Source organism: Oncorhynchus gorbuscha, linkage group LG26 (genome assembly GCF_021184085.1).
Source record: "Oncorhynchus gorbuscha isolate QuinsamMale2020 ecotype Even-year linkage group LG26, OgorEven_v1.0, whole genome shotgun sequence".
Lineage (NCBI taxonomy): Eukaryota > Metazoa > Chordata > Actinopteri > Salmoniformes > Salmonidae > Oncorhynchus > Oncorhynchus gorbuscha.
This window is the reverse complement of record NC_060198.1, coordinates 12,717,954-12,739,840: the sequence shown is the minus strand read 5'-3', so window position 1 is coordinate 12,739,840 and position 21,887 is coordinate 12,717,954. Positions and strand designations below refer to the sequence as shown.

The following is a 21,887-nucleotide window of genomic DNA, read 5'->3' as shown; positions in this document are numbered from 1 at the left end:
TATTTACACGTGTTACGTTTGCTGAAAATAAACGCAGTGGAGGGTGAGAGGTGAGTTTCTTTTTTGTTGAGTTTATAACAAAGATACATTGGAATATGAGTAGCTTACAAAAATAGTTGTTTTAAATAGCTACCGGATATATAGTTTTTACAAAATGCAATATTATAAATTGACTAATGATAATGCAAGGCATGGTAACTAAGTTGTCTATTTTTGCCCAAGGATTATCTATTTCAGCAAAACTTTAATTAATATAAATGTCACTGGTGGCAAAATGTGGCTTGAACAAAAACCGTAGATGGCGCTATAACGAAATGCGTGCGCAAGGTAGCAGCCTAACTAACAAACGCACTGCAATTTCTCAACCCTCCCGCGCCAGACACCCAAAAACACTCATGGCAAAGGGAGATTGAGTCGAGCCTCCCAAGCATACGAGAGGACAAAAGCTCTAACGCGCATTAGTTCGTTGCTTTCTTCGGAGAAGAAAGGCACCCAACAGACTTCGTTCTCCGAGAGTCCACAGTACATATTGGGGACAGGGATTTTTGAGACCAAGTTGCATTGGAAATCAACTGACTCGGTCAATATTTTCTTCCACATCTGCTTTGAGGAATGCTACTCTGATACGCGACAAACGGGACAATACTGTATCGTTCCAGTTATCTGGACAACCTGCAACGATTAAATGGAAATCATTTATCTCATTTGCAAAGTGACATAATGAAATCTAAATATTAGGATAAGAACAGATTTCGCTCAAATTTCAAAAAGTCACAACTCTGGTTCAAGCGAATGTTCGTGGATTCAATTGAACGAAAACTCATGGATACAGTCTTACGTTTGACTATTTTCTCGGAGTATTATCAGTGGTCTGTCGCACGTTGATGCCCTAAGACGCAAGCGGCATGCAGCAGTTTCAGCACCCAGTCGAGTCCCAGGTTGCGAGGTTAACGATGTCGGGGGTCGCTTGTTTGGTTGAGTGTTTTGGGAAATGATTACAGGCAACATCGACGGTAAAATAATGATTAGAAGATGGCTTGTGACGTTCAAACCGTTCAGGTAAGAGACAAAGAACGTGTGGCTTAATATTTCCGCTTTGGTATTCATTTATAAACACCCGGCACGTGTGTTACAAATGAATAGAATGGAATAGCACATTTATTTTTAAAAGCACAGCCTATAATTGTTATTTAATGTACAGGTTATTTGGCATTTGACCTAATCAATGACGATAATGAATGTATTGAATGACCAGCGTGTCTATAGGCTACACCTAATCCCTGACCATCATTATATTGCAATAAACGGATAAACTGGCAGCAGTACGTGTGCCTGCATGGGTGTTTTCATCCACCATCCTGCATACGCGTGAGTGTGTTTGGTAATCTGTGACGGATCTCCCGACAACACCAGTTGTTCTCTTCCGCTCCTCTAACAGAGGAACGAGATTTAAGTTAGAGATTACATTCCCGTGTTCACAGCTGGATCCGTATGTCAACAGGAAACACGTAAAGCGCATTATCAACCCAGCGAGCTAACAAGCGGTGATGAGCTGCTTATCCCCCAAGCTTCATTAGCATGGCACCCTATTCGCTATATACTGGATTACTTTTGACCAGGGCCTACACCCAATACCCCATAATGTCAAAGTTGAGTAGTGTTTTTCGATACACCTAGTCGCCACAAAGATACAAGCGTCTTTCATAACTCAGTTGCCGTAGAAAGGAAATAAACCGTTCAGGGATTTCACTATGAGGCCAATGGTGACGTTAAAACAGTTACAGAGTTGAATGGCTGTGATAGGAAAAACATTTGGATGTATCAACATCATTGTAGCTACTCCACAATTACTAACCCAATTAACAGAGTGAAAAGAATGCATCCTGTTTACAACACGGCACTGAAGTAACACTGCAAACATTTGGCAAAGCAATTAACTTTATTTTCCTGAAAACTAAAGTGTTGTGTTTGGGGCAAATCCAATACTACACATTAATGAGTACCACTCTCCATATTTCCAAGCATAGTGGTGGCTGTATAATGTTATGGGTATGCTTGTAGTGGTTAAGGACCGGGGAGTTTCTCAGGATAAAAAAGAAACGGAGCTAAGCACGGGTCAAATCCTAGAGGAAAACCTGGTTCAGTTTGCTTTCCACCAGACACTGGGAGATGAACTCACCTTTCGGCAGGACAATAACCTAAAACACAAGGCTAAATCTATACGGAACTGGTTAAAAAGAAGACTGTGAATGTTACAGTTTAAACTTACATCTACTTGAAAATCTATGGCAAAACCTGAAAACTGTTATCTAGAAATGATCAACAACCAATTTAACAGAGCTTGAAGAATTTAAAAAAAAGAATAATAGGCAAATGTTGCACAATCCAGGTGTGGAAAGCTTTTAGAGACTTACCCAGAAAGACTCACAGCTGTAATCGCTGCCAAAGGTGCTTCTACAAAGTATTGACCGAGGGATGTGAATACTTATGGAAATCAGCCATTTCTGAATTTAATTTGCAAAAATGATGTTTTCACTTTGTCATTATGGACTATTGTGTGTAGATGAGTGAAAAGTATATTTAATCCATGTTGAATTCAGGCTGTAACACAACAAAATGTGGAACAAGTCAAGGGGTGTGAATACTTTCTGAAAGCCCTGTAGATATGAATGGGGATTTTATACACGTTAACCATTGGAAGAACAAGTCAATCTGTCAATCTTTTCTCCATTGTCTCACACTGTCCCCCAATGGGTTAACATTTATATAAATTCTACATTCTGTAAAAAAAAATATATATTTTTTTATAAGCCCCTATAATTTTCTCTGGTTCAAAGGCATTGACCTCAATTCAGAGGGGGCAGATTTGAGGTTCAATCAGGCTGCATTTGGATAAGGCAGCCCAATTCTGTTATTTTCCCCCACACTAAATTGGTCTTTTGACCAATCAGATCAGCTCTGAAAAAGATCTGATGTGAAAAGATTTGATGTTAGGGACAGATCGAGATTTACTGGGGGGGAGGGGCTGTTCCAACCAAAGGTGTCACAAAAAAAATGTGCCCCCTCACCAAAGTTACAAATGCTCCTCACATGACCCTCCCCTTGTACTGTAAGTAAAATGAACCCCCCCCCCCCCCCCCATTTTGAGAATGAACTCAAAATGTATGTTTATGACCACAAATAACAATAAATATAGTGACCCCGTGTTTATAAACGTGGATATCGACTTTGCCAATTCGGCATGCTTTGTGTGGCACAGTCAATGCCACGCAGGGCTACTGGCCAGAAGGTTGAGGGTCTGCCGACCACCACAGACAAGCTCACTCTCCCTGCCTGTCTCATTAGACTACAGTCAGAGCCGGCTGCAGACAATGATCAGCTAGAGGGCAATCATATGTTCAACATTTATAATTATATCAAATATATGCAACTCATTTTCCACCAACAGGTTTTTGTGCCAATGCACCACACAACCAATAAACAAAGTGTATCCTGACTTCGGCACTTCAATATCACTTCAACACCACACTAAATAAACTATGTCAACATCAACAAGCAGAAAAGACATCCCTCCCTACCTTGTAGGCTTTACCCAGTGTAGAAGGCTTGGCTTGACAATCTCCGAATGTCATTCAACTTATTATTGTTTTGTAGCACATTTCTCTTTCCATTCAACAATTGGCCATTGCACCATTTGGATTGATTTATTTTATTTGTCATTTTAAAAAAGAAAGTAATACACAAAGATTTTGGGATCGCAAGGTCATTTTTTAAAACATAAATACATAGACAATTACACAGATACATAGACAATTACACAGATACATAGACAATTACACAGATACATAGACAATTACACAGATACATAGACAATTACACAGATACATAGACAATTACACAGATACATATACAATTACACAGATACATATACAATTACACAGATACATATACAATTACACAGATACATAGACAATTACACAGATACATATACAATTACACAGATACATATACAATTACACAGATACATATACAATTACACAGATACATATACAATTACACAGATACAGACACATTACATAGATAGAGACAAAATAATGCTCGACCTCCAGATGAGTATGAGGGGGGTTAATTAAGTACAATTCTTGCAAGCTTGTTTGGCTGGAAGCTTATTCTTTAGATGTTTGGGGCTGCTGGTGGACTAGCGCACTTGACAGAGTCTTTAGGGTGTCTATAGCTACGTGTCCATCCAATTGGCATCAGATGTTCATGTGAATATTCTCAAATCTTGGCCCCGGAAAACATGACGGAAGATTTTAATTTACCAGACATTAGAGACCTTTTATGGACATCCATATGCATTCGGATCCAACCTGGCGCAGCATCAATAAATGAGGGCTGTTGGCCAAATGAGACACATTTGGGGGCCTTAATTAAGGAGTGGGCCCTTTAATAAAAAAATATGCCTAAAACGACATACCCAAATGTAACTGCCTGTAACTCAGGACGTGAAGCAAGGATATGCATATTATTGATACCGTTTGAAAGGAAACACTTTGAAGGTTGTGGAAATGTTAAATTGACGTAGGAGAATATAACACATTAGATCTGGTAAAAGATAATACATAGAAAAAAACATGTGTTTTTTTGTTTGTTGTAACATCATCTTTGAAATGCAAGAGAAAAGGCCATAATGACTTATTCTAGCTCAGGCGCAATTTAGACTTTGGGCACTAGATGGCAGAAGTGCATGTGCAAAGTTTTAGACTGATCCAATGTACTGTTGCATATCTATTCAAAATGTTGTATCAAGACTGCCCAAATGTGCCTAATTAGTTTGTTCATGCATTTTCAAGTTCATAATTGTGCACTCTTCTCAAACAAACTGATATGGTATTATTTCACTGTAACAACAACTATACACTGGACCATGCAGTTAGATGAACAAGAATTGAAGCTTTCTGCCCATATCAGATATGTTTATGTCCTGGGATTTTTTTTTGTTTCTTACAACCTCATGCTAATCACATTAGCCTACGTTAGCTCAATCTTCCCGAGGACGGGACACCGATCCTGTAGAGGATAACAGATGACAAAAACACGTTTCCTTGTGTTTTGATATGCAAAAACGTTTAGGGTCATTTGAAATATGAAAACTTTAGGGTCATTTTTCAATTTTTCGATCCGAATATTTTGTATAGAGATATTATGTTGTTTGATTATAGGATTAACTCTGGTAGTCTTCCTCACCTCAAGTTCAACTGTCGGAGTCAGTTGGAGTGCCTTCATATCGTAGGCCTGCGGGAGCTAAAGCTTAATAATAGCCACGCCGTACCTTCACACGGTTTGATCTCTAAACGTTAGTAGTGTAATATCAAAAGTCAGTAGAGCCATTGTTTCTAGGGAAAATCCGAGCAGAAGAGCGAATGTAAAACAGGGAAAAGGTCAACTACCCTCAAAAGACCAATTAGTGGAGAAAAAATATCAGAATTGGTCTGCCTGTGTGAACTAGCCTACATTGAAAACAAGTCATTAGGAAATCATTATACAGAGGGCAAATCCTAATTGTCCCATTAACTTCAGTATCAATGAGCGTAAAAGCGGAAGACTGCAGAAAACAAACAGCCTACCGAATTATTAGAAAACATTCCGCTGAGCACCGAACAACCCAGCCGCAGTGGGTTCACTTCAATCAACATGGGTAGCGAGATCTGATAAGCGCCGGTACGTGGGACAAGCCAATTAGGAGATAGCGGATCTGTGGGTCTGATCCAATTACCCGACAGAAGCATTTACTTTAAGCGTTTTAATTAGAGAGTCAGACAGGCCCTGTGTCTAATCCTCATTTATTATCACCCCTCTATCGCTCTCAGGTCCTCTATCACCCTCACGGAGGGGCTTTGAAATAGGGATAGACGATAAGGGAGGAAAGGGGGAAACGATCGCCCTGAGACTGGACCCGGGGCGCGGCGCTCTGGCGCGCATGCACTCCCGAAGCACGCATAATTGAAAAGAACATCGCATCTCTGTGCAGAAAGCATTAGGGACACGTACGCACGCCCATGCAAAGCATACGTAAATGCATACACACACACACACACACACACACACACACACACACACACACACACACACACACACACACACACACACACACACACACACACACACACACACACACACACACACACACACACACACACACACACACACACACACACACTCCGTATGACCTTGTTCAGGATTATAGAGCCCGAAGAAGCCCGAAGGTCAGAAATGAGGGATCAGAAAGAGAAGTTGACTTCAGCCCATTTTGCTTTTTCCTGCTTAATCAGCTCCTGTTCCCTCTGAGTTGGACAGGGTCCACATAGTCTCACATGTCTGTCCTTGTCCCCTTTTTTCCCTTAGTTTACTCACTGAGCTGAACAAAATGAATTTGGTATCAGATAGGTCAAACACATGGTTTCCATGGTTTCCGGGTGTCTGCTGCCGTCCCATTTGCTCCGCTCCTGGCAGCCTCAGCAGCCTCCACTGTTAACTACTGCACCTACCTGTGGTCAGTGGCCCAAAGGAAAGGGAACGGAAAAGGAATCCATTCAACAGTACTAGGACGCACCCCTCAGGCCTCTGACTTCATCAACTAGCATTGTGAGCAGATGGTCATAGCCCAGGTAAATAATCCCAATCCCAGTTAGGACTACTGGACGATAATCCAAGATACACCCTGCTGTAATCAAACCTTCCTCCACCCCCCACCCCCCTCGCCAGATAAAAATATGTTGTAGGATTCAAATCCGTTACAGGATTGGGCTCTGTGCTCCCCCAGACAGAGATTGAATCATCCAGACGTACTGCACAATATGCTGGAGCAGATGGACGTAATATTTCAAACATGTTCCAGTTTCCTGGGGGGGGAAAAAACCATAGCAGTAATGAATGTCTCCATGCTGTTACTTCTAGATAGGCTGATATTTTTATGGTTTCCCTACCTCAGGTTCCTTTCATGTCATTATGCTCTTTTGTCTAAATCAGGGGTTTCGCTCACCCCCCCCCCACCCCCTTCCAGCATTGGGGAACTGACTAACTCTAAAATCAATCCATACAAATGCGTGTTTGTAAAACGTGTTTTATGTCACGTTACAGAGGTTATCGTCTGCAACTCAAGCCATGTTGGTGAACGTGCTGTCAACTCACCTCCTACAGTAAAATGAATGAAGCACCCGCTACTGCCACCAGTAACGACTACAGCCCCATTTTATTGTCTCGCTGTTGGGATATAGAGTCTCCTTGGTTGCCTGCCGAACCACCGTGCTCTGTCCTTATGAGACTACTATGAGCACCGTCCCTATCGCTAACGCCAGTCACTGTTCTATCTAACCGGCGGTTCCTTATCACTCTTGGCAGCATAGTTCAATAACTTGCAATTATCCCAGTATGTCAAATCTGAACTCGTATGACAATGCTGTTTACTGTTCACGGAGTGTCAAAACTTTCACAGAATCCAGCATGCCAGCGAACTCCACTCGCTCGGCTTCAGAGTCAAGCTACAGTTTGAATTATTCAGTCATTTGTATCTGTTGTGGGTCCCAGCATTCCACTGCTGGCACAGTAACAAAGGCATATGTGGTTAGCATTGCATAAGTTGCTACTGTACATAGTGTACCGGTCCAATGCACTTGCTCTGTGTAACGATCTTAGTGTATTGGGTGAGAAGACAGGCGCAGGAAGCAGAGAGTTCAGGGGAGTGCTATTTTAATGCAGTGGCAGCTAGTAGGCCGGCGACGACGACCCCCGAGCGCCACCCGAACGGGAAGGGAAGCGTCCTTCGGTCGGAGTCGTGACACTCTGAGAATACGTAGGTAAAGAAGCACACTGTATCTGGCTGTGTAAACAGTAGCGCTGGGTAGAGACGGTTGTTTATCTACCGTAGCGTACCCTACATACAAGGATGTCAAGGTAGAATGAAGCGTGGGTAAAGTATACTCCTCTCCTCTCCTCTCCTCTCCTCTCCTCTCCTCTCTGTCAGAGACCGTTCTAGAATTAGCCAGCAGCAGTCGTTTAGCCCCGTGGGGAATGAAGGAGGAAGCCTCCTCTTTATCTCTGGTGTGCGTGACACAATACATCAATTATAGGCATTTTGGAAGGAGCTGCTTGTCCCTAATTGGGGAACCTGAGGATGCCTGGATGGGGTGCGAGTGAGCAGGGGGATGGAGACGGGAGCTAAAATAGCCCCTGACATTTTGACTTTAATTTCCTCGGCTGGGCCGGTCTAATTGCCTGTGTTTCCTAATGCATGTTCTTGACTGTGCTGCTGTACTTGATCTGTTTTCTGACGGTTCCTTTCTCCTCTTCCTCCCTTCGTCCTCTCTCTTCCTACTTCTCTCCTCTCGTCAACAAATCTTTCACTTTCCTCTCTCCCGCACTCTTTCATCAATTCTCCCCCACTGTCGCTCCTTCTCCTTCCTCTTCTCGTCCATGCCTTCTCTCTCTCCTCTCCTCCTCTCTTCTCTTCCCTCCCATCCCTCCATCCAGGATATTCGTGGTGGGGATCGGCTTCTTCAGCCTGTGTTTTCTAATGACCTCCCTGGGGGGCCAGTTCTCAGCCAAGAGGCTTGGGGACTCCCCCTTCACCATCCGGACAGAAGGTAGAGGAAAGACACTATTTGTGTGTGTGAGTGCCTGTGGGTCGCTGGCCCTATCTAAGTAGAGCTGTGGGGGTTTGTCTATTGGGGGTCGTCTAGTCAGAGGGAGCTATGGGTGCGATGTTACAGTAGGTCACACAGATACACCATTACCCTGTGGCACTGCACAGAAAAGAGACATATCCCCGTATGAGTGCAGTGCAGTATACTGCATCGCTTCTAAGGGAGCATTGGTCTGCATGCACACTACAGCAGCATCGAAGGCAGACTCGCACTGGTTTGACTCCATCAACACTTGCTGTATGTACAGTAACCCTGGCGACACATCGGGGGTCTGGTAAGAGTCTTCTGAAGGCTGTTGTGAGGGGCTGAGTCTCTGAAGGCTGTTGTGAGGGGCTGAGTCTCTGAAGGCTGTTGTGAGGGGCTGAGTCTCTGAAGGCTGTTGTGAGGGGCTGAGTCTCTGAAGGCTGTTGTGAGGGGCTGAGTCTCTGAAGGCTGTTGTGAGGGGCTGAGTCTCTGAAGGCTGTTGTGAGGGGCTGAGTCTCTGAAGGCTGTTGTGAGGGGCTGAGTCTCTGAAGGCTGTTGTGAGGGGCTGAGTCTCTGAAGGCTGTTGTGAGGGGCTGAGTCTCTGAAGGCTGTTGTGAGGGGCTGAGTCTCTGAAGGCTGTTGTGAGGGGCTGAGTCTCTGAAGGCTGTTGTGAGGGGCTGAGTCTCTGAAGGCTGTTGTGAGGGGCTGAGTCTCTGAAGGCTGTTGTGAGGGGCTGAGTCTCTGAAGGCTGTTGTGAGGGGCTGAGTCTCTGAAGGCTGTTGTGAGGGGCTGAGTCTCTGAAGGCTGTTGTGAGGGGCTGAGTCTCTCAAGGCTGTTGTGAGGGGCTGAGTCTCTGAAGGCTGTTGTGAGGGGCTGAGTCTCTGAAGGCTGTTGTGAGGGGCTGAGTCTCTGAAGGCTGTTGTGAGGGGCTGAGTCTCTGAAGGCTGTTGTGAGGGGCTGAGTCTCTGAAGGCTGTTGTGAGGGGCTGAGTCTCTGAAGGCTGTTGTGAGGGGCTGAGTCTCTGAAGGCTGTTGTGAGGGGCTGAGTCTCTGAAGGCTGTTGTGAGGGCTGAGTCTCTGAAGGCTGTTGTGAGGGGCTGAGTCTCTGAAGGCTGTTGTGAGGGGCTGAGTCTCTGAAGGCTGTTGTGAGGGGCTGAGTCTCTGAAGGCTGTTGTGAGGGGCTGAGTCTCTGAAGGCTGTTGTGAGGGGCTGAGTCTCTGAAGGCTGTTGTGAGGGGCTGAGTCTCTGAAGGCTGTTGTGAGGGGCTGAGTCTCTGAAGGCTGTTGTGAGGGGCTGAGTCTCTGAAGGCTGTTGTGAGGGGCTGAGTCTCTGAAGGCTGTTGTGAGGGGCTGAGTCTCTGAAGGCTGTTGTGAGGGGCTGAGTCTCTGAAGGCTGTTGTGAGGGGCTGAGTCTCTGAAGGCTGTTGTGAGGGGCTGAGTCTCTGAAGGCTGTTGTGAGGGGCTGAGTCTCTGAAGGCTGTTGTGAGGGGCTGAGTCTCTGAAGGCTGTTGTGAGGGGCTGAGTCTCTGAAGGCTGTTGTGAGGGGCTGAGTCTCTGAAGGCTGTTGTGAGGGGCTGAGTCTCTGAAGGCTGTTGTGAGGGGCTGAGTCTCTGAAGGCTGTTGTGAGGGGCTGAGTCTCTGAAGGCTGTTGTGAGGGGCTGAGTCTCTGAAGGCTGTTGTGAGGGGCTGAGTCTCTGAAGGCTGTTGTGAGGGGGGCTGAGTCTCTGAAGGCTGTTGTGAGGGGCTGAGTCTCTGAAGGCTGTTGTGAGGGCTGAGACTCTGAAGGCTGTTGTGAGGGGCTGAGTCTCTGAAGGCTGTTGTGAGGGGCTGAGTCTCTGAAGGCTGTTGTGAGGGGCTGAGTCTCTGAAGGCTGTTGTGAGGGGCTGAGTCTCTGAAGGCTGTTGTGAGGGGCTGAGTCTCTGAAGGCTGTTGTGAGGGGCTGAGTCTCTGAAGGCTGTTGTGAGGGGCTGAGTCTCTGAAGGCTGTTGTGAGGGGCTGAGTCTCTGAAGGCTGTTGTGAGGGGCTGAGTCTCTGATGGCTGCTGATGCCGCTTAATATCTCACCACAGAAATCTCATTATTACATTGGCCGACTGCAGGCGTCACATGACCTCGACTGAGGCCGCAGGCCAATGACGGGACGGGAAAGAGCTGTGTCTAATCCCCCCGTCTCCTACTCTACGAGGTGTGAACTGTGAAGTCAGAGATGGGTCCTCTCTGGCGAGCAGCTGTCCCTGCCACTGCCTGAGTAAAAAAAACAAGAGGCGATTTAGGTCCTTTAGCCGAGGACGAACAACTCATAAGGGAGGATAATCTGATGTAAAGCCCTTCTAACTCTGAGAGAGGATGTTGTTGGGTTGAGGTGTGTTGTGTGTGTGTGTGTGTGTGTGTGTGTGTGTGTGTGTGTGTGTGTGTGTGAGCACACTTGATTAATTAACCACTCATGCACTGTTGCCTGGGGAGACATCTGGACTGAGCTCATTAAGAGCTGCCGAGGGTCCAACCTAGAAGTTTACCACAGGCGTTTGTTTATGTGTGTGTGCGTTTGAAAACCCTGTCTCTGTGTGTGTGCGTGTGAAAACCCTGTCTCTGTGTGTGTGTGTGTGTGTCAGATGAATTGGCAGAAAATGAATGGGGCGACAGCAGCAATGTGGGACAAGACTGAGAAGAGAGAGATGGAGAGCTGGTTCCATCTGCTCTCTCTAAGTCTGCCCTGGAAACAAGTGGCCCTTTCATTCTGCCGGCGAGCACCACCTGCAGAACCACGGGTCTAGCTAAGACACACACACACACACACACTTTGTGTCAGTGGTCTCTGTAATGTTATTTTTGTCAAAGGACCTCAACAGTTTATTTTGACTGAGTACACTTCCATCCTCAGCTCGGGTGTCGAGAGAATAACGCCTAGTGCCTGCTCTTCCTGAGGGGACTCAAGGTGACAGCATAATGCTCATCCAAAACATCGGAGCTTCCAAATCATTCTACAAAAACACCATTACAGAGTGTGACTAGCATTAGTCTGTCACCTTGAATCCCCTCAGGGAGAGTGGTAACAAGGCACTATTCTCTCGACACCAGAGGTAAGGGTGGAAGTGTCCAAAATAAGCCACACAATAAGTACATAGAGAAACCTCGGGCATATCCTCATAGATGTCGATCGTCCATTGTTGTACACAGACATTTACCCACTCAAACGACAGGTGGATTACTTGTGTTTAGGAGAGCTTTGTTACCAGAGCTAGCGGCAATGATGTCAGATGTTCTCCATGCGGGGGTGTTGGTAGAAGTCCTATTCCCTTGTTACAGCGACCGGGTCTCCTCTTCTCCTCTCGCTTCCATGGAATGTCAGCCTTCACTGTGGGCCTTGGCTCTGCTGGAATCCGCTCTCTCTCCAGGCCTGTGTGTCACAGACACACGGAGTCAACCAGCCCTGTGTGTCACAGACACACGGAGTCAACCAGCCCTGCGTGTCAACCAGCCCTGTGTGTCAACCAGCCCTGTGTGTCACAGACACACGGAGTCAACCAGCCCTGTGTGTTACAGACAGACTGAGTCAACCAGCCCTGCGTGTCAACCAGCCCTGCGTGTCAACCAGCCCTGCGTGTCAACCAGCCCTGTGTGTCAACCAGCCCTGTGTGTCAACCAGCCCTGTGTGTCACAGACACACGGAGTCAACCAGCCCTGTGTGTTACAGACAGACTGAGTCAACCAGCCCTGCGTGTCAACCAGCCCTGTGTGTTACAGACAGACTGAGTCAACCAGCCCTGCGTGTTACAGACACACGGAGTCAACCAGCCCTGTGTGTGACAGACACACGGAGTCAACCAGCCCTGCGTGTCACAGACAGACTGAGTCAACCATCCCTGTGTGTCAACCAGCCCTGCGTGTTACAGACAGACTGAGTCAACCATCCCTGCGTGTCAACCAGCCCTGTGTGTTACAGACAGACTGAGTCAACCAGCCCTGCGTGTCAACCAGCCCTGCGTGTTACAGACACACGGAGTCAACCAGCCCTGTGTGTCACAGACACACTGAGTCAACCAGCCCTGTGTGTCACAGACACATGGAGTCAACCAGCCCTGCGTGTCAACCAGCCCTGCGTGTCAACCAGCCCTGTGTGTCAACCAGCCCTGTGTGTCACAGACACACGGAGTCAACCAGCCCTGTGTGTTACAGACAGACTGAGTCAACCAGCCCTGCGTGTCAACCAGCCCTGTGTGTCAACCAGCCCTGTATGTCAGACACACGGAGTCAACCAGCCCTGTGTGTCAACCAGCCCTGTGTGTTACAGACAGACTGAGTCAACCAGCCCTGCGTGTCAACCAGCCCTGTGTGTTACAGACAGACTGAGTCAACCAGCCCTGCGTGTTACAGACACACGGAGTCAACCAGCCCTGTGTGTGACAGACACACGGAGTCAACCAGCCCTGCGTGTCACAGACAGACTGAGTCAACCATCCCTGTGTGTCAACCAGCCCTGCGTGTTACAGACAGACTGAGTCAACCATCCCTGTGTGTCAACCAGCCCTGTGTGTTACAGACAGACTGAGTCAACCAGCCCTGTGTGTGACAGACACGGAGTCAACCAGCCCTGTGTGTGACAGACACACGGAGTCAACCAGCCCTGCGTGTCACAGACAGACTGAGTCAACCATCCCTGTGTGTCAACCAGCCCTGCGTGTTACAGACAGACTGAGTCAACCATCCCTGCGTGTCAACCAGCCCTGCGTGTTACAGACAGACTGAGTCAACCATCCCTGTGTGTCAACCAGCCCTGTGTGTGACAGACACACGGAGTCAACCAGCCCTGCGTGTTACAGACAGACTGAGTCAACCAGCCCTGTGTGTTACAGACAGACTGAGTCAACCATCCCTGTGTGTTACAGACAGACTGAGTCAACCAGCCCTGTGTGTGACAGATACACGGAGTCAACCAGCCCTGTGTGTTACAGACAGACTGAGTCAACCAGCCCTGTGTGTTACAGACAGACTGAGTCAACCATCCCTGTGTGTCAACCAGCCCTGCGTGTTACAGACAGACTGTGTCAACCAGCCCTGTGTGTTACAGACAGACTGAGTCAACCATCCCTGTGTGTCAACCAGCCCTGTGTGTTACAGACAGACTGTGTCAACCAGCCCTGTGTGTTACAGACAGACTGAGTCAACCATCCCTGTGTGTTACAGACAGACTGTGTCAACCAGCCCTGTGTGTTACAGACAGACTGAGTCAACCAGCCCTGTGTGTGACAGTAACACGGAGTCAACCAGCCCTGTGTGTTACAGACAGACGGAGTCAACCAGCCCTGTGTGTTACAGACAGACTGAGTCAACCAGCCCTGCGTGTCAACCAGCCCTGCGTGTTACAGACAGACTGAGTCAACCATCCCTGTGTGTCAACCAGCCCTGCGTGTTACAGACAGACTGTGTCAACCAGCCCTGTGTGTTACAGACAGACTGAGTCAACCATCCCTGTGTGTCAACCAGCCCTGCGTGTTACAGACAGACTGAGTCAACCAGCCCTGTGTGTTACAGACACACGGAGTCAACCAGCCCTGTGTGTCAACCAGCCCTGTGTCAACCAGCCCTGTATGTCAGACACACGGAGTCAACCAGCCCTGTGTGTCAACCAGCCCTGTGTGTTACAGACAGACTGAGTCAACCAGCCCTGCGTGTCAACCAGCCCTGTGTGTTACAGACAGACTGAGTCAACCAGCCCTGCGTGTTACAGACACACGGAGTCAACCAGCCCTGTGTGTGACAGACACACGGAGTCAACCAGCCCTGCGTGTCACAGACAGACTGAGTCAACCATCCCTGTGTGTCAACCAGCCCTGCGTGTTACAGACAGACTGAGTCAACCATCCCTGTGTGTCAACCAGCCCTGTGTGTTACAGACAGACTGAGTCAACCAGCCCTGTGTGTGACAGACACACGGAGTCAACCAGCCCTGTGTGTGACAGACACACGGAGTCAACCAGCCCTGCGTGTCACAGACAGACTGAGTCAACCATCCCTGTGTGTCAACCAGCCCTGCGTGTTACAGACAGACTGAGTCAACCATCCCTGCGTGTCAACCAGCCCTGCGTGTTACAGACAGACTGAGTCAACCATCCCTGTGTGTCAACCAGCCCTGTGTGTGACAGACACACGGAGTCAACCAGCCCTGCGTGTTACAGACAGACTGAGTCAACCAGCCCTGTGTGTTACAGACAGACTGAGTCAACCATCCCTGTGTGTTACAGACAGACTGTGTCAACCAGCCCTGTGTGTTACAGACAGACTGAGTCAACCAGCCCTGTGTGTGACAGACACACGGAGTCAACCAGCCCTGTGTGTTACAGACAGACTGAGTCAACCAGCCCTGTGTGTTACAGACAGACTGAGTCAACCATCCCTGTGTGTCAACCAGCCCTGCGTGTTACAGACAGACTGTGTCAACCAGCCCTGTGTGTTACAGACAGACTGAGTCAACCATCCCTGTGTGTCAACCAGCCCTGTGTGTTACAGACAGACTGTGTCAACCAGCCCTGTGTGTTACAGACAGACTGTGTCAACCAGCCCTGTGTGTTACAGACAGACTGAGTCAACCAGCCCTGTGTGTGACAGTAACACGGAGTCAACCAGCCCTGTGTGTTACAGACAGACGGAGTCAACCAGCCCTGCGTGTCAACCAGCCCTGCGTGTTACAGACAGACTGAGTCAACCATCCCTGTGTGTCAACCAGCCCTGCGTGTTACAGACAGACTGTGTCAACCAGCCCTGTGTGTTACAGACAGACTGAGTCAACCATCCCTGTGTGTCAACCAGCCCTGCGTGTTACAGACAGACTGAGTCAACCAGCCCTGTGTGTTACAGACACACGGAGTCAACCAGCCCTGTGTGTTACAGACAGACTGAGTCAACCAGCCCTGTGTGTTACAGACACACGGAGTCAACCAGCCCTGTGTGTGACAGACACACGGAGTCAACCAGCCCTGCGTGTTACAGACAGACTGAGTCAACCATCCCTGTGTGTCAACCAGCCCTGTGTGTGACAGACACACGGAGTCAACCAGCCCTGTGTGTGACAGACACACGGAGTCAACCAGCCCTGTGTGTCACAGACACACGGAGTCAACCAGCCCTGTGTGTCACAGACACACTGAGTCAACCAGCCCTGTGTGTCACAGACACACTGAGTCAACCATCCCTGTGTGTCAACCAGCCCTGTGTGTTACAGACAGACTGAGTCAACCAGCCCTGTGTGTGACAGACACACGGAGTCAACCAGCCCTGTGTTTTACAGACAGACTGAGTCAACCAGCCCTGTGTGTCAACCAGCCCTGTGTGTTACAGACACACGGAGTCAACCAGCCCTGCGTGTTACAGACAGACTGAGTCAACCATCCCTGTGTGTCAACCAGCCCTGTGTGTTACAGACACACGGAGTCAACCAGTCCTGTGTGTGACAGACACACGGAGTCAACCAGCCCTGTGTGTGACAGACACACGGAGTCAACCAGCCCTGTGTGTCACAGACACACTGAGTCAACCAGCCCTGTGTGTCACAGACACACTGAGTCAACCATCCCTGTGTGTCAACCAGCCCTGTGTGTTACAGACACACTGAGTCAACCAGCCCTGTGTGTGACAGACACACGGAGTCAACCAGCCCTGCGTGTTACAGACAGACTGAGTCAACCATCCCTGTGTGTCAACCAGCCCTGTGTGTTACAGACAGACTGAGTCAACCAGCCCTGTGTGTCACAGACACACTGAGTCAACCAGCCCTGTGTGTCACAGACACACTGAGTCAACCATCCCTGTGTGTCAACCAGCCCTGTGTGTTACAGACACACGGAGTCAACCAGCCCTGTGTGTGACAGACACACGGAGTCAACCAGCCCTGTGTGTGACAGACACACAGAGTCAACCAGCCCTGTGTGTGACAGACACACAGAGTCAACCAGCCCTGTGTGTCACAGACACACTGAGTCAACCAGCCCTGTGTGTGACAGTAACACGGAGTCAACCAGCCCTGTGTGTTACAGACAGACTGAGTCAACCAGCCCTGTGTGTTACAGACAGACTGAGTCAACCAGCCCTGCGTGTCAACCAGCCCTGCGTGTTACAGACAGACTGAGTCAACCATCCCTGTGTGTCAACCAGCCCTGCGTGTTACAGACAGACTGTGTCAACCAGCCCTGTGTGTTACAGACAGACTGAGTCAACCATCCCTGTGTGTCAACCAGCCCTGCGTGTTACAGACAGACTGAGTCAACCAGCCCTGTGTGTTACAGACACACGGAGTCAACCAGCCCTGTGTGTTACAGACAGACTGAGTCAACCAGCCCTGTGTGTTACAGACACACGGAGTCAACCAGCCCTGTGTGTGACAGACACACGGAGTCAACCAGCCCTGCGTGTTACAGACAGACTGAGTCAACCATCCCTGTGTGTCAACCAGCCCTGTGTGTGACAGACACACGGAGTCAACCAGCCCTGTGTGTGACAGACACACGGAGTCAACCAGCCCTGTGTGTGACAGACACACGGAGTCAACCAGCCCTGTGTGTCACAGACACACTGAGTCAACCATCCCTGTGTGTCAACCAGCCCTGTGTGTTACAGACAGACTGAGTCAACCAGCCCTGTGTGTGACAGACACACTGAGTCAACCAGCCCTGTGTGTCACAGACACACTGAGTCAACCAGCCCTGTGTGTCACAGACACACTGAGTCAACCAGCCCTGCGTGTCACAGACACACTGAGTCAACCAGCCCTGCGTGTCACAGACACACTGAGTCAACCAGCCCTGTGTGTCACAGACACACTGAGTCAACCAGCCCTGCGTGTCACAGACACACTGAATCAACCAGCCCTGCGTGTCACAGACACACTGAGTCAACCAGCCCTGCGTGTCACAGACACACTGAGTCAACCAGCCCTGCGTGTCAACCAGCCCTGCGTGTTACAGACAGACTGAGTCAACCATCCCTGTGTGTCAACCAGCCCTGTGTGTTACAGACACACGGAGTCAACCAGCCCTGTGTGTGACAGACACACGGAGTCAACCAGCCCTGTGTGTGACAGACACACGGAGTCAACCAGCCCTGTGTGTCACAGACACACTGAGTCAACCAGCCCTGTGTGTCACAGACACACTGAGTCAACCAGCCCTGCGTGTCAACCAGCCCTGCGTGTCACAGACACACGGAGTCAACCAGCCCTGTGTGTTACAGACAGACTGAGTCAACCAGCCCTGTGTGTCAACCAGCCCTGTGTGTTACAGACACACGGAGTCAACCAGCCCTGTGTGTGACAGACAGACTGAGTCAACCAGCCCTGTGTGTGACAGACACACGGAGTCAACCAGCCCTGTGTGTCACAGACACACTGAGTCAACCAGCCCTGTGTGTGACAGACACACGGAGTCAACCAGCCCTGTGTGTGACAGACACACGGAGTCAACCAGCCCTGTGTGTGACAGACACACGGAGTCAACCAGCCCTGTGTGTGACAGACACACGGAGTCAACCATCCCTGTGTGTCAACCAGCCCTGTGTGTTACAGACACACGGAGTCAACCAGCCCTGTGTGTGACAGACACACGGAGTCAACCAGCCCTGTGTGTGACAGACACACGGAGTCAACCAGCCCTGTGTGTCACAGACACACTGAGTCAACCAGTCCTGTGTGTCACAGACACACTGAGTCAACCAGCCCTGCGTGTCAACCAGCCCTGCGTGTCACAGACACACGGAGTCAACCAGCCCTGTGTGTTACAGACAGACTGAGTCAACCAGCCCTGTGTGTCAACCAGCCCTGTGTGTTACAGACACACGGAGTCAACCAGCCCTGCGTGTTACAGACAGACTGAGTCAACCATCCCTGTGTGTCAACCAGCACTGTGTGTGACAGACACACGGAGTCAACCAGCACTGTGTGTGACAGACACACGGAGTCAACCAGCCCTGTGTGTCAACCACCCCTGTGTGACAGACACACGGAGTCAACCAGCCCTGTGTGTCACAGACACACTGAGTCAACCAGCCCTGTGTGTCACAGACAGACACTGAGTCAACCATCCCTGTGTGTCAACCAGCCCTGTGTGTTACAGACACACTGAGTCAACCAGCCCTGTGTGTGACAGACACACGGAGTCAACCAGCCCTGCGTGTTACAGACAGACTGAGTCAACCATCCCTGTGTGTCAACCAGCCCTGTGTGTTACAGACAGACTGAGTCAACCAGCCCTGTGTGTGACAGACACACGGAGTCAACCAGCCCTGTGTGTCACAGACACACTGAGTCAACCACCCCTGTGTGTCACAGACACACTGAGTCAACCACCCCTGTGTGTCACAGACACACTGAGTCAACCATCCCTGTGTGTCAACCAGCCCTGTGTGTGACAGACACACGGAGTCAACCAGCCCTGTGTGTGACAGACACACGGAGTCAACCAGCCCTGTGTGTGACAGACACACGGAGTCAACCAGCCCTGTGTGTCACAGACACACTGAGTCAACCAGCCCTGTGTGTCACAGACAGTCACTGAGTCAACCAGCCCTGTGTGTCACAGACACACTGAGTCAACCATCCCTGTGTGTCAACCAGCCCTGCGTGTTACAGACAGACTGTGTCAACCAGCCCTGTGTGTTACAGACAGACTGAGTCAACCATCCCTGTGTGTCAACCAGCCCTGCGTGTTACAGACAGACTGAGTCAACCAGCCCTGTGTGTTACAGACACACGGAGTCAACCAGCCCTGTGTGTTACAGACAGACTGAGTCAACCAGCCCTGTGTGTTACAGACACACGGAGTCAACCAGCCCTGTGTGTGACAGACACACGGAGTCAACCAGCCCTGCGTGTTACAGACAGACTGAGTCAACCATCCCTGTGTGTCAACCAGCCCTGTGTGTGACAGACACACGGAGTCAACCAGCCCTGTGTGTGACAGACACACGGAGTCAACCAGCCCTGTGTGTGACAGACACACGGAGTCAACCAGCCCTGTGTGTCACAGACACACTGAGTCAACCAGCCCTGTGTGTCACAGACACACTGAGTCAACCATCCCTGTGTGTCAACCAGCCCTGTGTGTTACAGACACACTGAGTCAACCAGCCCTGTGTGTCACAGACACACTGAGTCAACCAGCCCTGTGTGTCACAGACACACTGAGTCAACCAGCCCTGCGTGTCACAGACACACTGAGTCAACCAGCCCTGTGTGTCACAGACACTGAGTCAACCAGCCCTGCGTGTCACAGACACACTGAGTCAACCAGCCCTGCGTGTCACAGACACACTGAGTCAACCAGCCCTGCGTGTCACAGACACACTGAGTCAACCAGCCCTGCGTGTCAACCAGCCCTGCGTGTCACAGACAGACTGAGTCAACCAGCCCTGCGTGTCAACCAGCCCTGTGTGTTACAGACACACGGAGTCAACCAGCCCTGCGTGTTACAGACAGACTGAGTCAACCATCCCTGTGTGTCAACCAGCCCTGTGTGTTACAGACACACGGAGTCAACCAGCCCTGTGTGTGACAGACACACGGAGTCAACCAGCCCTGTGTGTGACAGACACACGGAGTCAACCAGCCCTGTGTGTCACAGACACACTGAGTCAACCAGCCCTGTGTGTCACAGACACACTGAGTCAACCATCCCTGTGTGTCAACCAGCCCTGTGTGTTACAGACACACTGAGTCAACCAGCCCTGTGTGTGACAGACACACGGAGTCAACCAGCCCTGCGTGTTACAGACAGACTGAGTCAACCATCCCTGTGTGTCAACCAGCCCTGTGTGTTACAGACAGACTGAGTCAACCAGCCCTGTGTGTGACAGACACACAGAGTCAACCAGCCCTGTGTGTGACAGACACACAGAGTCAACCAGCCCTGTGTGTGACAGACACACAGAGTCAACCAGCCCTGTGTGTCACAGACACACTGAGTCAACCAGCCCTGTGTGTGACAGACACACGGAGTCAACCAGCCCTGTGTGTTACCGACACACTGAGTCAACCAGCCCTGTGTGTTACAGACAGACTGAGTCAACCATCCCTGTGTGTCAACCAGCCCTGTGTGTTACAGACAGACTGAGTCAACCATCCCTGTGTGTCAACCAGCCCTGTGTGTTACAGACACACTGAGTCAACCAGCCCTGCGTGTTACAGACACACTGAGTCAACCAGCCCTGCGTGTCACAGACACACTGAGTCAATCAGCCCTGCGTGTTACAGACACACTGAGTCAACCAGCCCTGCATGTTACAGACACACTGAGTCAACCAGCCCTGCTTGTTACAGACACACTGAGTCAACCAGCCCTGCGTGTCACAGACACACTGAGTCAACCAGCCGTGCGTGTTACAGACACACTGAGTCAATCAGCCCTGCGTGTTACAGACACACTGAGTCAACCAGCCCTGCTTGTTACAGACACATTGAGTCAACCAGCCCTGCGTGTTACAGACACACTGAGTCAACCAGCCCTGCGTGTTACAGACACATTGAGTCAACCAGCCCTGCGTGTTACAGACACACTGAGTCAACCAGCCCTGCGTGTTACAGACACATTGAGTCAACCAGCCCTGCGTGTTACAGACACACTGAGTCAACCAGCCCTGCTTGTTACAGACACATTGAGTCAACCAGCCCTGCGTGTTACAGACACACTGAGTCAACCAGCCCTGCGTGTTACAGACACATTGAGTCAACCAGCCCTGCGTGTTACAGACACATTGAGTCAACCAGCCCTGCGTGTTACAGACACACTGAGTCAACCAGCCCTGCGTGTTACAGACACATTGAGTCAACCAGCCCTGCGTGTTACAGACACACTGAGTCAACCAGCCCTGCGTGTTACAGACACACTGAGTCAACCAGCCCTGCGTGTTACAGACACATTGAGTCAACCAGCCCTGCGTGTTACAGACACACTGAGTCAACCAGCCCTGCGTGTTACAGACACATTGAGTCAACCAGCCCTGCGTGTTACAGACACACTGAGTCAACCAGCCCTGCGTGTTACAGACACACTGAGTCAACCAGCCCTGCGTGTTACAGACACATTGAGTCAACCAGCCCTGCGTGTTACAGACACACTGAGTCACCACCAGCCCTCGTGTTACAGACACACTGAGTCAACCAGCCCTGCGTGTTACAGACACATTGAGTCAACCAGCCCTGCGTGTTACAGACACACTGAGTCAACCAGCCCTGCGTGTTAC

General features: G+C 49.8%; 1 pseudogene; it reads left to right on the top strand.

Annotated features, from left to right (window-relative positions):
- The first annotated feature begins 389 nt into the window (after positions 1–389).
- LOC124016382 overlaps positions 390–21,887 on the top strand; it is a 224,518-nt pseudogene continuing 203,020 nt past the window's right edge.